Here is a 14,535-nt window from a genome sequence, read left to right as displayed (position 1 = left end):
GAATAAATTTGTTCACACAGTTGCACTGTGGAGACTTCTTTTGGTGAACAAAACTAAAGAAAAATTACATTAATTATCCTAATTATAAAATCCCTCTGTTCAACTGCTAGTTAACATAAATATCTAATCAGCCAATCACATGGCAGGAAGTCAGTCTATTTAGTCATCTTGATAGTTGACATGGTTGTTGGTGCCAGACAGGCTGGTCTCAGTATTTCAGAAACTGCTGATAGACAACCATGCGGTCCTCTACCAAAGGCATGGTAGCTCAAAGGCCCTGTTTGACCTCTTAGCTGTTCATAGGATTGCTTGTGGATGATGATGTCTGATGTTTTGTCCAGGTGCCTTTTAGAACCACTTCTTCTATGTGGGGAAAATGTATTACCTTTACCTTCACCTTCCAGGTTTCCTCAAGTTCTCCCTTTCCTTAATCTCTTTAGTATTTGGGGGACTAGTGCCTGGCAGGGCCAGCAGACCACTATTTCTGGTCCCCTGGTGCCCATTTTCCATGGTTCTGGGACTCTGCCTCCAGCTTTGTGGGTGCGTGAACCTCCATGCAGTGAACTGTCTTTCTCAGCACTCTGTAGTGGCTGCTGCTTGCACAGTGCTTGAAGACCTCCTTGTCGACCTCTCATCCTTGAAAAAGGCGTGGTTGCATTTGCAGTCCCTTAATACGCCTCAATCCTCATACCTTGCACTCACACTCACACACACAGACACACACATACATATGTATTTGTTGTTAAGTTAATAATTTTTTAAGCTTTCTTCCTGCAGGTGCTTTTAATGATTACCTGCTTTGTTTTATTACAGAGGCTTAAAGGTAGAGTATGTAAGATTTTCAATATTTTGAAAATAAATTGACTAAAAGAAATAACTACAATCATAATTAGATAGTTTTTTAAACATGTAGGTTCCAGTCTGTCCATATTTGATGCATTATTAAATTACAAGTTTACTTAATGACAAAGACCCTTCTTGAATTTTTTCTGACCAGTAAAAAAAAAGTACTTTTTTTTCCACCAGTAGGGGGAGTATAAGCCATTTTATTGCAGAGCGGCCCTGAGCTACAGCTCACAAGTGATTCTGCCCTCATTGGAGCTGGCAAGGAGGAGGGGTGAGGGGGGAGTTTTGCTCATTACTGCCAACCTGTGGTCATTTGTGGAGGTAGCAATTTTGTGGTTTTGCTCACGACCTGTTGTTTGCCACCTGGTGGTGGAAAGAATCGCCTTGAAATCTTACATACTCTGCCTTTAACATGTTCTCTGTGTCTTGTTGTCTTTGTGTCTCCTTTCCTTCTGTTCACTGTTTCCCTTCTTTTGTCGCCCCGTCAGGTCCAGCATTAACACGTAAATTCAGCAATTAAGTAATTTTCTTTAAAAATGGTATCAGAAGAAGCCGTAAATCCATAAAGTTCCGTTTGGCAAAGCAAATTTGTTCGGCACAGCAACAAAGCCAGACCATCATCCTGCCGTCATGGAGCTAGATGGGGCAAAGGTGGAAAAAAACACAGTTGAAACAGATTTCTGATCTAATATTTCTAATGTTTGTTTTTGCAGTAATCTTATGGGTGGGATTGTGGTTTGCTTGGCTCCAAAAAGTTTCAAAGTAACATAAGAGAGAAAATATCACTGTGTTTGTTCTATTCTGTTCTACCGTCATTTAGCAGATTCTTTTCTCCAAAGTACTTACATCTGAGAGTTAGAGCACCACAAGTAAGAAATCAAACAATAGAGGACATCATAGATAGGTGCTCGCCAGACTCTTGCGAGTCCAGTTGGACACAGGTGCTGCCAGTGAAAGAGACAGTGCAATTTCTTTTGTTCCCATCCTTCCTTGCAATAATTTCTTTGCTACATTACAACAAACAATTTATCTGACTGTCAATTTGGGGGAAACTTATTCACTGCTGAATTGTGGCAAAGAGCTGGACAATTCTATCATCCTGATGATTAGAAGAGTTAAATGAAATGCTCCTAAAAGAGCTGAGTCTTTAGCTTGCCGTTAAAAGAAGATAAGGAGTCTGTAGATCGGAAAGAGCTGGGCAGATTGTTCCACTACTGGGGAACTACAGAAGAAAAGAGTCTAGCTAGTGATTTAGCCCTACGTAGTGTTAGTAGGGCACAGTATCATGTCTTTCACTGGTAGAGCCTTCGGGTGCCTTCATGCCAGGATAGTCCACTAGACTCGGTCTGATAGGGGACTCGGCTCAGTTGTAGGGAGGTGTATCTATGCGGACCAAGAAAGTTCGACTTTAGTCAAACAGGACAAACCATTTGAATAATATATCCCCATTTTCACCAAAGGTGAAATTAATTATCCTAATCTCTCGTATTTAGTAAAAGAAAGGACAAGACCTGTGAGAAGAAGAAAACTCCACTTGCAGGCTAAACACAGACCATTGGGTTTTTTTTTTACTTTGTCTTATGCAAGTATACTTCAGAAACACACTGCAACAATGGATGCAGTCTGAACAACAGAGGAGGCAGAGGACTCCTAATGTGATCATTATGTATATACCTACAATGCAATTCTACGTCAAATGCAAGAAGCAACTTTTGATAGCCCGCTTCATGTATTTAGTCTGCTTGAAATGGACCGAGACCTGTGTTTGAAGGTGGACCGACTTCTTTGATCTGAATCAGAATTCGTTTGTTGCATTCACATTTCCCCAGACGAGGCGGACTTTCCAGGCAAAGTGACTTTCATTTGAATTAAAAAGGCTGATGTGAATGTGGCCTTACTGTTGAGAGGGAGTGTAGCTCTGGATTGAGGAGTGAAGGTAGACAGGAGCTGTTTGAGTTATTGTTTTGTAAGCCAGAAACAGAGATTTGGATTTGATGTGCCCTGCAACGGGGGGCCAGTGAAGCATTATTAGCTGCAGTGACATGACCTCTTTTGGGTTGGTTGAAGAATCATCTACAGAAGTTGAACAGAGCATGCAGGCAGACCTGCCAGTAAGGAATTGCAGTAGTCAACGCGTGAAATACACAGAGACTGAACCAGTCGTGTGCTGTCAGGTCTGATTCCCTTGATGTTGTTTAATAAATTCATAAATTGTTGTGCTACTTTGAGAGGGATGGTCCTAGTAATGGAAACAATACATTTTTGATTCAACAATCCATTATATGTCCATCAAACTGAAGTTCAAGGTTATCTAAGGACACATCCACACTGCTGCTGTTGGTGTGCTTTAAACAGACCATGGTTTGCCCGGTAAGACTTAGTCTATTTTCTTTGGAACAAACTGAAAACTGGCCATATCTAAGGCTTTAAAAGTTGTGTGTAATAGAATTGACTTTGTGGCCAAATCAAATGTGACATATTTGAGGTTGATATTGGATCAGTGAACCTATTGCTTCTAAAATACTGCAAATTAAAGTTTGTATTTCATCGGACAAAACAGTTTGATTTCTCTGTAAAGAAATTACTGGCATAATCTTTAATTCAATGCCACTTGGGTTATGCATGTTATGCCTGGTTCTCTTGTATTAGCATGAAGTTAAGACATAAATTACAAGTACCGCAAAATAATCATGGGATCTTTTAAGTGCTCAAACCCTGACTCACATTGGTAAGGACGAGTTTAACTGCTGGTCTTCTGCCAGTTCTTCTCATGGTAGAGCAACTCAAGTTAAATCATATGCATAACATCATCAATGGTTATGCCCCCTGAGCACTTAAGCTCTAATATTAGCAGCGTTCACACAGAACAATTATAACACAAGGGCTAGCATTTATACCTATATAGTGCCACGAGTTAATAATACAGCCAGAAACTCTGTTTTACACTGGTATTATGGGATGGAATTCTTTGTCAACCTACACAAAACCTGTAACACCTCAATGAAGTTTTAAAAACCCGGTTAAGAAACTCTTATGGAATGAGATGATTGTTGTTTAGTGAAGTGTCATTAGCTTTTTTCTACTTTTTTGTACTAATTTTGTGTGATTTACTTAAAAAGCCCAACCAGGAAGCCAGAGTACCAGGAGAGAACCCACACATATACAGGGGAGCACATGGAAACTTCACACAGAAAGGCTGAGATAGAACCAGCAACCTTCTTGCTGTGAGGCCACAGTGCCAACCACAACGCCACTGTGCAGCCCATGGAGTAAAGTTTCTTGTTCATTTCTGTTGTTATAATACCAAAGACCATGTTGGACACATGTTTTATACTCTCGCTCCTATAGAGCACTTTAAAATGTTGAATGGGAGATTTTTAATCTGGATGTTCAGCTGTCAAATCTGCAGCTACTTTGTTGCTGCAAAGAATTTATGCATTTCTAGAGCAAAAGGGGTGTTAAACAAGTTCATGGATGCTGCTTTCAGACCTAATCATGATGTAGACATCTGATTCAAGTGTCATTGCAATAAAAAATACATCAGTGTTCCAGACGTGGCCATCCTAACCTCTCTGAAAACAGCTATGGATCAAAGAATTGTGTGGCAGCTGCAGACCGGTGATTTTTCATGAGGAACGTAAAAGGACTTTTACTTAACTTGTGTGATTTATTGTCATCTGTTTTAAATCTGTAACTAACTTCTAGTTCCTTCTCTTGGCATGGACTGTAAGGCAGGACTGCGGTCATTAGAAATGTACTGGCTGGTCATATATTGAAGTGTGAAAGATGCAGCAGAAGATGTGAGGCGAGGAAAGTGAGTGTGTGAGTGTGTGATTGCTCTCCTGCTGAGATGGCCTGATTTCCTGAGCGTTTAAGTGGTGGGGCTAAATCAACAACACAAATGGCACGTTTAAGCTTTGGATTATGCTAACACTCCACCTCACTGTTGCTCTCTCCATCCTGGCTCTTCCCTCCTCCACCCCCCTGGCTAATGTTACCGCTAACACCTCCTGACGCAGGACAGGGTACCAGCCTGCTGTACAAACTGATGATCTAACCTCCGCAGCTGCTCCAGCTGTGTGCTTTCGGTCCAGCTCTGCATTCTGTGTGTCTGTGTGTGCATGTGCTCATGCATGTGTTCGGGAGACATGATACGCCTCCTGCTATTCAGCGAGGCAGTGACGTTCAACAAGCAGGACAGAACAGGAGACTTTAAATGTGCTCTGGTGTATTTGAAGTCTGTGATTTTTACCAAACATGAATTAAAACTAAGGCATCAATGATGACCAACTGCAACACAGAAAAACTGAGAGGAAAACACTCTTACAGTTTCCACCTGTTTTTTTGGCCAGTGTGGATTTTCTTCATTCAGGAAAGCGTAAACATGTGTTTGCATATACAGACAACAATAATACAAGTTAACTTTCATCCCAACATCAAACAATTCTTCAGCAAACCTATGAAATTTTTCTTTTATTTTGCAATCTATATTCATTTCCATCACCTGATTTGACTTGATAACTCATGTGTGCAGTTGGGTGATCAGGTGGTGGTCATTGAACTAAAGGTGCATTAATACTAGCAGTTTTAATTGGACCCGCTTTGTTTGGGGTATTGTGAATGCACAAATGAACTCTGATATGAATAAAAGAAACGGACTCAATCCACCTACAAATGGAAATATTGGTCCACTTCTTGTGGAGAAAATACAGGAGGCGGGATATAAAGCAAAGTGCAGTGTGTGTAAACACAACCAAAACATATGGGTGTGGGATGATATGCTCTGCCTGGGAGAAACGGCTTGCCCGGAAGAACTCGTACAGTTTCTGCTGGAAATATAATCAACTCAAGACTTTGAGGATCTGATGCAGCTCTTTTTACTCCTATGTGGTGGAAACAGACCTTTTACACATTAACTGATAGACAGGTCATTGTTTTAGTTGTGTGTCTCGTCTTCTCCTTCAGTAATTCTAGATGCTGCCTCTGGCACAAATCAGAATGCATTATTTAAAAATGTCTGATTTGCGTGAGTAGTGCAGCATGAAGGCGAACTCAGTCCGGCAAAATGTAACACCCCCATAATTAGTTGTATCGAGTCTGACAAACTAATCTAGAGTGAATGCACCTTAAAGTACTTTTATATCAGGATAATCAAGGGGATTTGGATCAATTATATGACGAATTTAAAAGAAATTCACACCTTTGTAACTAACTTTCATTAGTTACAACAACTACTTGGTAGAGGTGATATTTCCTGATATGACCACTGACCAACAGGATGATAATCTAGTTCGGGGGTAGGCAACGCTGGTCGTCGAGTGCCACAGTCCGGCATATATTAGGAGTTTACCTGCTGCAACACACCTGGCACACATCAGACCTAATTAGCAGACTTGTGCAGAACTTGACATCAAACTCTGCACAAGTATGCTAACTAGCCATTGATTTGAATCAGCTGTGTTGCAGCAGGGAAACTTATGCAGGACTGTGTCACTCGAGGACCGGAGTTCCCTACCCCTGATCTAGTCCATTTAATAACCCCCGGCTGCAGCCTGGAGAATGGGGCGAGTTTGGGTATTAGGCGGAGTTGGACACCGAATGGGCGTGGTTGGATGTCAAATGGGCGTGGTTAGATGGGTAATAGGTGTTAGGATTGGGGTTAACAATGGCTACCAATAAAAATGTCGAGAGGGTGGGGTTGGACATCCAGCCCCATTCAATATCCTGCCCCGCCTCATTCTCCAGTCTGCAGCCAAGACCCTCTCGGTCTATTGACTTGTCAGGACCAAGAATGGCCCGCTCACCACAAGTAAACAATGGAGCAACAATAAATTTATGTACTCTTAAGGCTTCTGTTTTTACTCTGGTGTTCAAACCTAGAAATGACCAGAATCAGTCCAATATGAGCAGCAGGTATACACCCGCATCCATTCACACTGCTCCAAATTGTATCTGTGGAAGTGGACCAAACAGTGCAAGTGAATGCACACTGTTTTTGTTTGTTTTGGAATGTATTTGTTTGAATTTGTATGCTGCATCTCTCTAAAATATGCAAGTCACTGTATGCATTCTTTTGTCTGAATGTTTCTTCTGATTATGTACAGTACACTGAGTGTTTGTGACCCAAACACACAGTACCAGTGTACTGTGTGTGAAGTGAGAAAAAGCCCCTCAGCTCCAACCCATCTACCCAGGTGTTAGTTGTCTTCATTATAACATTATAAAAGGTTATTTTCATGTCAGTGTTTCCTGTTGGTAATGCTGATGTGCCATTTAGCTAAGCAGAAGGATGGCTGGGATGCAGATGTGGAGCAGTCCATGATGTGATGAAAAGTTACACCATGGGCTCTGGACCCAACACCAGTATGTGATGAGGTGGGAAGGAAAACCTGTTTGTTTTACTGAGGAGGAAAAGTTTATGTTTTTGTTGAACTATTATTTTTCTTCTTTTTTTGGAATGATTGCTGATGAATGCGACTTCAACAACTTCTGTAAAGGTGTAAATTGGAGTGAAGCATTAGACAGAAACAGTTGCTCTCATCACATTCATGCATTAAGCTCAGTTGTGTCATGTTTCAACTTCATTTTCATAATTTGAGATTTAAGACCAGAGATGTGTTACTGACCTCATCTTGTTTCACTCGCCTCTGCTGCAGTGGTTTAACTCTTTTTTTTTTTTTTTCTTCTTTTTTTTGTCTTGTCCAGCATTTAAGCAAGCAGACTGATGTTCTGGATGCTGTGTTCAACAAAAAAAAAACAAAAGAAAGAGATCAATGCATACATGTATATGCACATACATACCCACCTACATATATATGTATATACACTCGCACATACATTATATATATACATATATACATACATACATACATATACACATACATACACATGCATACACACACATGTACACATACATGCATACATAAAGATAGATATACATACATACATATACACATACATACACACACATATATATATATATATACATATATACACATATACATACTCACATACATACACATACATATACACATACACATACACACACATAAACATACATATACATGCATACACATACACTCACACATATGCATACATATATACATATCCATACACATACATACATACACATACACATACACATAAGTACACACACATACCCACCCACACACATAAATATATACACCCACACAAGCCAACTCTAGATTCGTGGAGAACAAAACCGTTGACAATCATGAGGACCAGAAACTAGCAAGTTAAGTCAAAAAGACAGAAAGAGAGGCACCTGCTGTTAGTGAATAAACTTGCTGGATGACTCAGTGACTGTGACACATGCAGAACATTCATGCAGAACATTCAGAGTGGAACGTGTTTAGAGAAGAGTGATCATGCCAATGTGACCCCGCCCGCCTACAGCTAGAGGAAGGCCAGGAGAACCCAGAGACCCGGGTAACCGACAGTCACCCCCAGGTACAGATCCCAACCCCCCCACTCCAGAGCCAGCCATGCATCTGCCCAGGAGGTGGCGAAGGAGGTGCCCAACCAGAGTCCCCCGCAGTCAGGGGGAACAGGCCCCAGCAGGCGAGGGCCGATCCCGCCGGGCACCGGCCACCTAGGGCAGACAGAGCGCAGGCCCCAGGGCCCCAAGAGCCCGTGAGCAGCCCCCCGCCCCCGCAGGCAGAGGGCACAGCCCACACCGACGGAGGACCAGGATCCCCAGACCGCCATCCAGCGGCAGCCAGGTCGCACCCCAGCGCACCAGCTGCGCCCCCGGGTACAGGACACCACCCCCCCACCACCAAACCACACACACATATACATGCATACCCCCCCCCCCCCCCCCCCCCCCAACACGCACTCCCCTCACACATATACATGCATACCCCCCCCCACCCCCCCCAAACATGCACTCCCCTCTCAACCCCCATCCACACAACCCTCTGCAATCCATGCACATCATCCATCACATATACAACCCCACCCCCCCTCTACTCACTCACCCATACCAAGTCACACGAACCCCAATCACCCCCGCCCCCACACACGCTCACCCCCCCCACACACACGCTCACACCCCCGCCACCCCATCCCTCTACTTCTACCCAACCACACATGCCCCACCAAACACCCCTCCACCACCCATAGCCCCCCTCCAAACTTCACCCTCACTCACACATCCCATTCCGCATATACACCCCCCCCCCTACACACACACACACACACACACACACACACACACACACACACACACACACACACACACACACATACCCTCACTCCTCCAACACAGGCACACCCCAATACAACCCACGCGCCAACATACTCCTCCACACACACATCTACTCATCCTCACACATCCCTATCCCCTACCCACCTATATCCCCAACCCTAATCCCCCCCCAGCCATCCCACCATCCATCTGTAACCCCATACACCCACTCCCACACATCCTCACCTCACCCCTCCATCATGTCCCATGTGAGATACCTCAGAGGGGGCAGAGGACAGGATGGCCCCGATCAGGGCCCCCATAATTACCGCCCACCACTCCCAGCGTCCCCCCCACCACCCCACAGATGCAGCCGACCCAGCACCCCCCCAGGGCCGGCGGCAACCCTCCTACAGCCAGGCCAGCCCAGACTTAGGCCTAATGGACGGCACTCTTCCCCCACCCGTACCCCCCCCCCCCAGTAAAGCCCCGAGAGCAGGGGCATGAGAAGACCCTATCGTCCCTGCCTCCCCCCCGCTTATGACTGATTGTGAAGTATGTATTAGTTGCAATTAAAATTGAGGGAAGTGCCACGCGGTGTTGGGAGAGGGACCACCTAAGCAGCCCCGCCCACCATACACCGCATGCTCTTCCCCCTAATCATGTGAGTCGTCAGTGTTTTGGTGTTTGATGTCTAAGTGTAATTAAAACTGGGAGGTGAGCCGAGGCTGGGTGCAGCGATCAAGACCACCTTGATGGCCTTTCTCACCACCCAGCGCCACGTGCACACCTCCCAATACCCTGCCTGTGTGTGATGGGGAGCGGGGAGGAAGAGGGGTTGAGGGATTTAAGTCTGGAGGAAAGCTCACTTTCCTCCAGAAGGTGAGCCGCCCGCGGCACTGGGCATGCCCCCTACTCCCAGGGCCCCCCAAGGACCAGGACAAGCCGGGGACAGCCATCCCCGTAACCAGAGCCTTCGGCGACTCTAACCAGAGAGTCATCACCGACCCAAGAGGGGACCAACTCACCACATGCAGAAGGGGGGCACGAGGACAAAGAGGAGGCGGGGCGGCAGAAGGGGAATCCCAGACCGATTGTCCACCGCCCCCTCACTCACAGAGGACACCCCCACCTGGGGACATGAAGTCCCCCCTTGTCCACACATCGGCACTTCACACTGTCTCAGCACACACCTACAGCCACACACACACACACACTTCCGGACACATTCAGGTCCACCCAGCCACCCGTTCAGCCCACCCTTAAAACCATCCTCCTGACCCCCACGTCACATCCAAATCTCCCCCACTCCCATCCATCATATCTACACTTATCCACCAACCTACCACACACATGCACCACCCACTCCCCCATACATACACCCCTGCCCCCCCCCCCCCCCCCCCCCACACACACACACAGACAGCACGCCCCCCCTCCCCCCCCACACACGCACCCGTATACATGCACCACCGCCACTCCCCACATACACGCATCACCCCACTCCCCTACACACACGGCACTACCCCCCCACAGACACCACGACACCCCCCCCCCACACACGCATCATCACACTTCCCCACCCACACACATCCACATACCTATGTACCGCCACCAGTCCTCAACGCACACCCCCTACACACATCCCTCCATACACACTCACATCCCATCCACACTATCAAACACCCCCCACTCAACAAGTCCCAGGGTCGCAACCAGGCACCAGAGCACGTATCTGCCCGCCGCCGCAGCGGCAGGTCCAGGTCAGCCCAGCCCCCCCCCCCCGGCACAAGCCGACCCCCCACCCCCAAGAGACAGGGGACAACCCCGGGCACCGGAGCCCGGGACCCCGCCCAGCCCACCCCACGGTGGCACAGGCGCCTGTTACGGAGTCATGCCCGCCAACCCATCCCCCGCCAGCGACCTCGCCCCGCCGCTGCGCGGCAACTCCAGCCGCTGGCCCATCCAGGTCCACAGTAGGGCTAGAAACCTAGCCACTCCAGCAATGGAGCAGTCAAAATCCCCCCCCAGGAGCCCACCACAGACCCACAGCCCCCAGAGAACCCCAACCGGCCACCAACCCCGAGCGCAATAAGGTCACATTCTCCCCCCATACTAAGTGATGGAGCTGATCACAGGGGACCAGAGGGAATAAAGTTCAGCTGACTGATCTCTTGAGGAGGCAGACATCATCTCGACACTGATGTGATCTAATAAGAGATTTCTGAACTGCTGGATACACAGACTTTGTTTCCTTTTCCAGTTTAGAAGGATAGTTTTCTTTGCGATACATAAACTGGTGAGGATTAAGTTTGCAGAATTAAATTCTATGTTAATTTCACCCAAGTAACCCAGTAGGCCCAGTTTGGGGTTTGTAGGGATGTTACATTTGAAGCAATTTGACAGATCTTTACATACCTGAAACCAGAATTCCTGGACAGGTGGGCAAGACCACAAAGCATGGTAGTAGCTGTCAATTGTGTTGCCAGTGCAGTGTGGACAGATGTTTGATTGTGACAGACCCATCCTGAACATCCTGTGTCCTGTATAATGAGTTCTATGCAGAATTTTAAATTGTATTAGTTGCATGTTTGAATTCTTAGTCATTGTAAATGTATTTGAACAGATTTGTGACCATTCATTTTGGTCAAAGTTACTGGATAAGTCTGCTTCCCATTTAGAAGTTGGGAGACATATGGAATCGTCTAGCTTTGATAGTAATCTATATATTTTGCATAACAGTTTCGGGGCATTGAGATTTAAGAATTCTGCAGCCCTGATAGGTAGCTGCAAGTTTAATTGATCAGGGGTGTATTTCTTACCTATAATAGATTTAAGTTGGTGGTATTCTAAGAATTTTGTGCTGCTGATTCCATATCGTGAAGTAATTGTATCAAAAGGGAGAAAGTTCCCATTTTCTATTAAATGTTCTAACTGTTTTATTCCTTTATTCTTCCACTGAGGGAAGTTTATCATTTTCCGGTTTTGCTGGATGTCGGGATTGTTCCAAATAGGTGTAAGTTTGCATGGAATAAGCAAGGATTTGGTTAGTTTAAGAAATTCCCACCAGGCCATTAGTGAGGAGCTGATATTAATGCTTTTAAAGCATTTTTGGCGTTTGACAGCTGTGCTGATAAATGGCAGGTCTGAAATTGCCATATCCTCACACATAGCTTCTTCTATATTAAGCCATGGTTCATCTAGATAGCTAGGTTTAAGCCATTTAGAGATGTATTGTAGTCTATTGCTTATAAAGTAATTTTGGAAATTAGGCAAGTCTAAGCCACCGCTATCTTTAGTCTTCTGGAGTGTTTTTAGACTAATCCGTGGTGGTTTGTCTTTCCAGAGAAATCTAGTAACATTAGAGTCCAGCGATTTAAACCAGGTGGAGGGAGGTTTAATGGGGATCATTGAAAACAGATAATTGATTTTAGGTAGAATCATCATTTTTATAGTTGCAACTCTTCCCATTAGTGATATGGGTAAAGATTTCCACCGTGTGAGATCGTCCTCAATTGTTTTTAGTAGAGGGACATAATTTAGCTTTATAAGGTCTGACAGTCTGGGTGAGATGTTTATTCCCAAGTATCTAATATCTCCTGACTGTAAAGCAGTGTCAGGAGTATTATGGAAGGAACAGTTGATGGGTAGAACGGTGGTTTTAGACCAATTAATGGAATATTCAGAAATTGATGAGAATTTATTGATGAGTGCGATTGTCTGACAGATGGATGATTGTGAATTTTGAAGGAAAAGTAATACATCATCAGCATAAAGACTGGTCTTATGCTCCATATTTCTACAGTTAATGCCTTTAATGTCTTTGTTTTGTCTAATGCTAGCTGCTAAGGGTTCAATAAAGATTGCAAAAAGTGAGGGGAGAGTGGACAGCCTTGTCTGGTGCCTCTCTGCAATCTGAAGCTGTGAGAAGTTTGATCATTTGTCCTGACGCATGCATTTGGATTGCTATACAGTATCTTTATCCAGTCGATAAACGATGAGCCAAACCCGAATTTTCTTAATGTTGCAAATAAGAATTTCCAGTTCACCCTGTCAAATGCTTTTTCAGCATCTAGAGAGATTATTGTAGTTTCCAGGTTATGTATGGTGGCATAATCAATTAGATTTATTAGTCTGCGCGTATTAGTGGTGGAATGTCGTCCCTTGATAAATCCTGTTTGATCAGGATGTATGATAAGTGGAGTTATTTTTTCTAGTCTTGTAGCAAGCACGTTACTGATTATTTTAAGATCTACGTTCATTAGTGATATTGGACGATAACTAGATGGGAGTTTGGGGTCTTTTCCTGGTTTTAGTATTACTGTAATACTAGCCAAATTCATGTTTTGAGATATTCGACCTTTTTCCTTAATTTCTGAAGCCATTTTATAAAAAGTGGGTGCTAGTATAGACCAAAATTCTTTATAATATTCAACTGGGAAACCGTCTGGTCCTGGAGCTTTATTGCTGGGCATGTGTTTTAAAGCTTCATGTAGTTCCCCTACTGAAATGGGTGCGTCCAAAACCATTTCCTGATCCTGTTGTAACTTTGGAAGATTGAGGTAGCTGAGAAATTCCTCAATGCTGTTGTCTGATGGATCTGTTTCTGAGGAATATAATGTTTTATAGAAATCCCTAAATGTGTCATTTATTCCATCAAGATCATGGAGGATATTTCCTCTTGAATCTTTAACAGAGGAGATGGTTGTTTTCTCCTTGTTTGCTTTTAATTGATTTGCGAGAAATCTTCCAGATTTGTTGCTATGTTCAAAATTCTCTAAGCGAAGTCTTTGTAGCAAAAACTGGGTTTTTTGGTTAATTATTTCATTCAGCTCTAGTTTAGCCTTTCTTATGTGATTCAGGACTTGCTCTTCTGGAGAAGCCTTGTAGGCATCTTCTAGTGATTTTATTTTAAGCTCTAGTTCAGATATTTTTGAACTCTCCTTCTTTTTCTTATGTGATGAAAATGAAATTATTTTCCCTCTCATTACTGCTTTTCCTGCCTCCCAAAGAACACATGCTGATGTTCCTGGTATGTCATTGTTTTCTATATACAAAGACCACTCCCGTTTGAAGTAACTGATAAAATCAGGATCTTTAAGTAATGATGTATTAGGTCTCCATTTGCTATAAGATGGTTTAGTTTTCTTATTCATTAGGGTAAATGATACTGGTGCGTGATCACTGATAGTGATGGAATGGATTTTAGTTTCTGAGATACTGTTCATCATAGAGCTGTTAGTGAGGAAGTAGTCTATTCTGGAGTATGAGTGGTGGACAGATGAAAAGTAAGTGTACTCTCTAGCAGTGAGGTGTTGTGAGCGCCAGACATCACAAAGACCAAAATCCTCCATATATTGTTTAACAACTCTTGCTGACTGCCAGACCCTATGTTTCCCTGCTCCGCCCCCCTTGTCCATCCCAGAGTTTAAGGTCATGTTGAGGTCGCCCCCAATGATAAGTGTATTATCAAGGTGATC

This window comes from Telmatherina bonti (genome assembly GCF_933228915.1).
Source record: "Telmatherina bonti genome assembly, chromosome: 6".
NCBI lineage: Eukaryota > Metazoa > Chordata > Actinopteri > Atheriniformes > Telmatherinidae > Telmatherina > Telmatherina bonti.
This window is presented reverse-complemented; position numbering follows the sequence as displayed.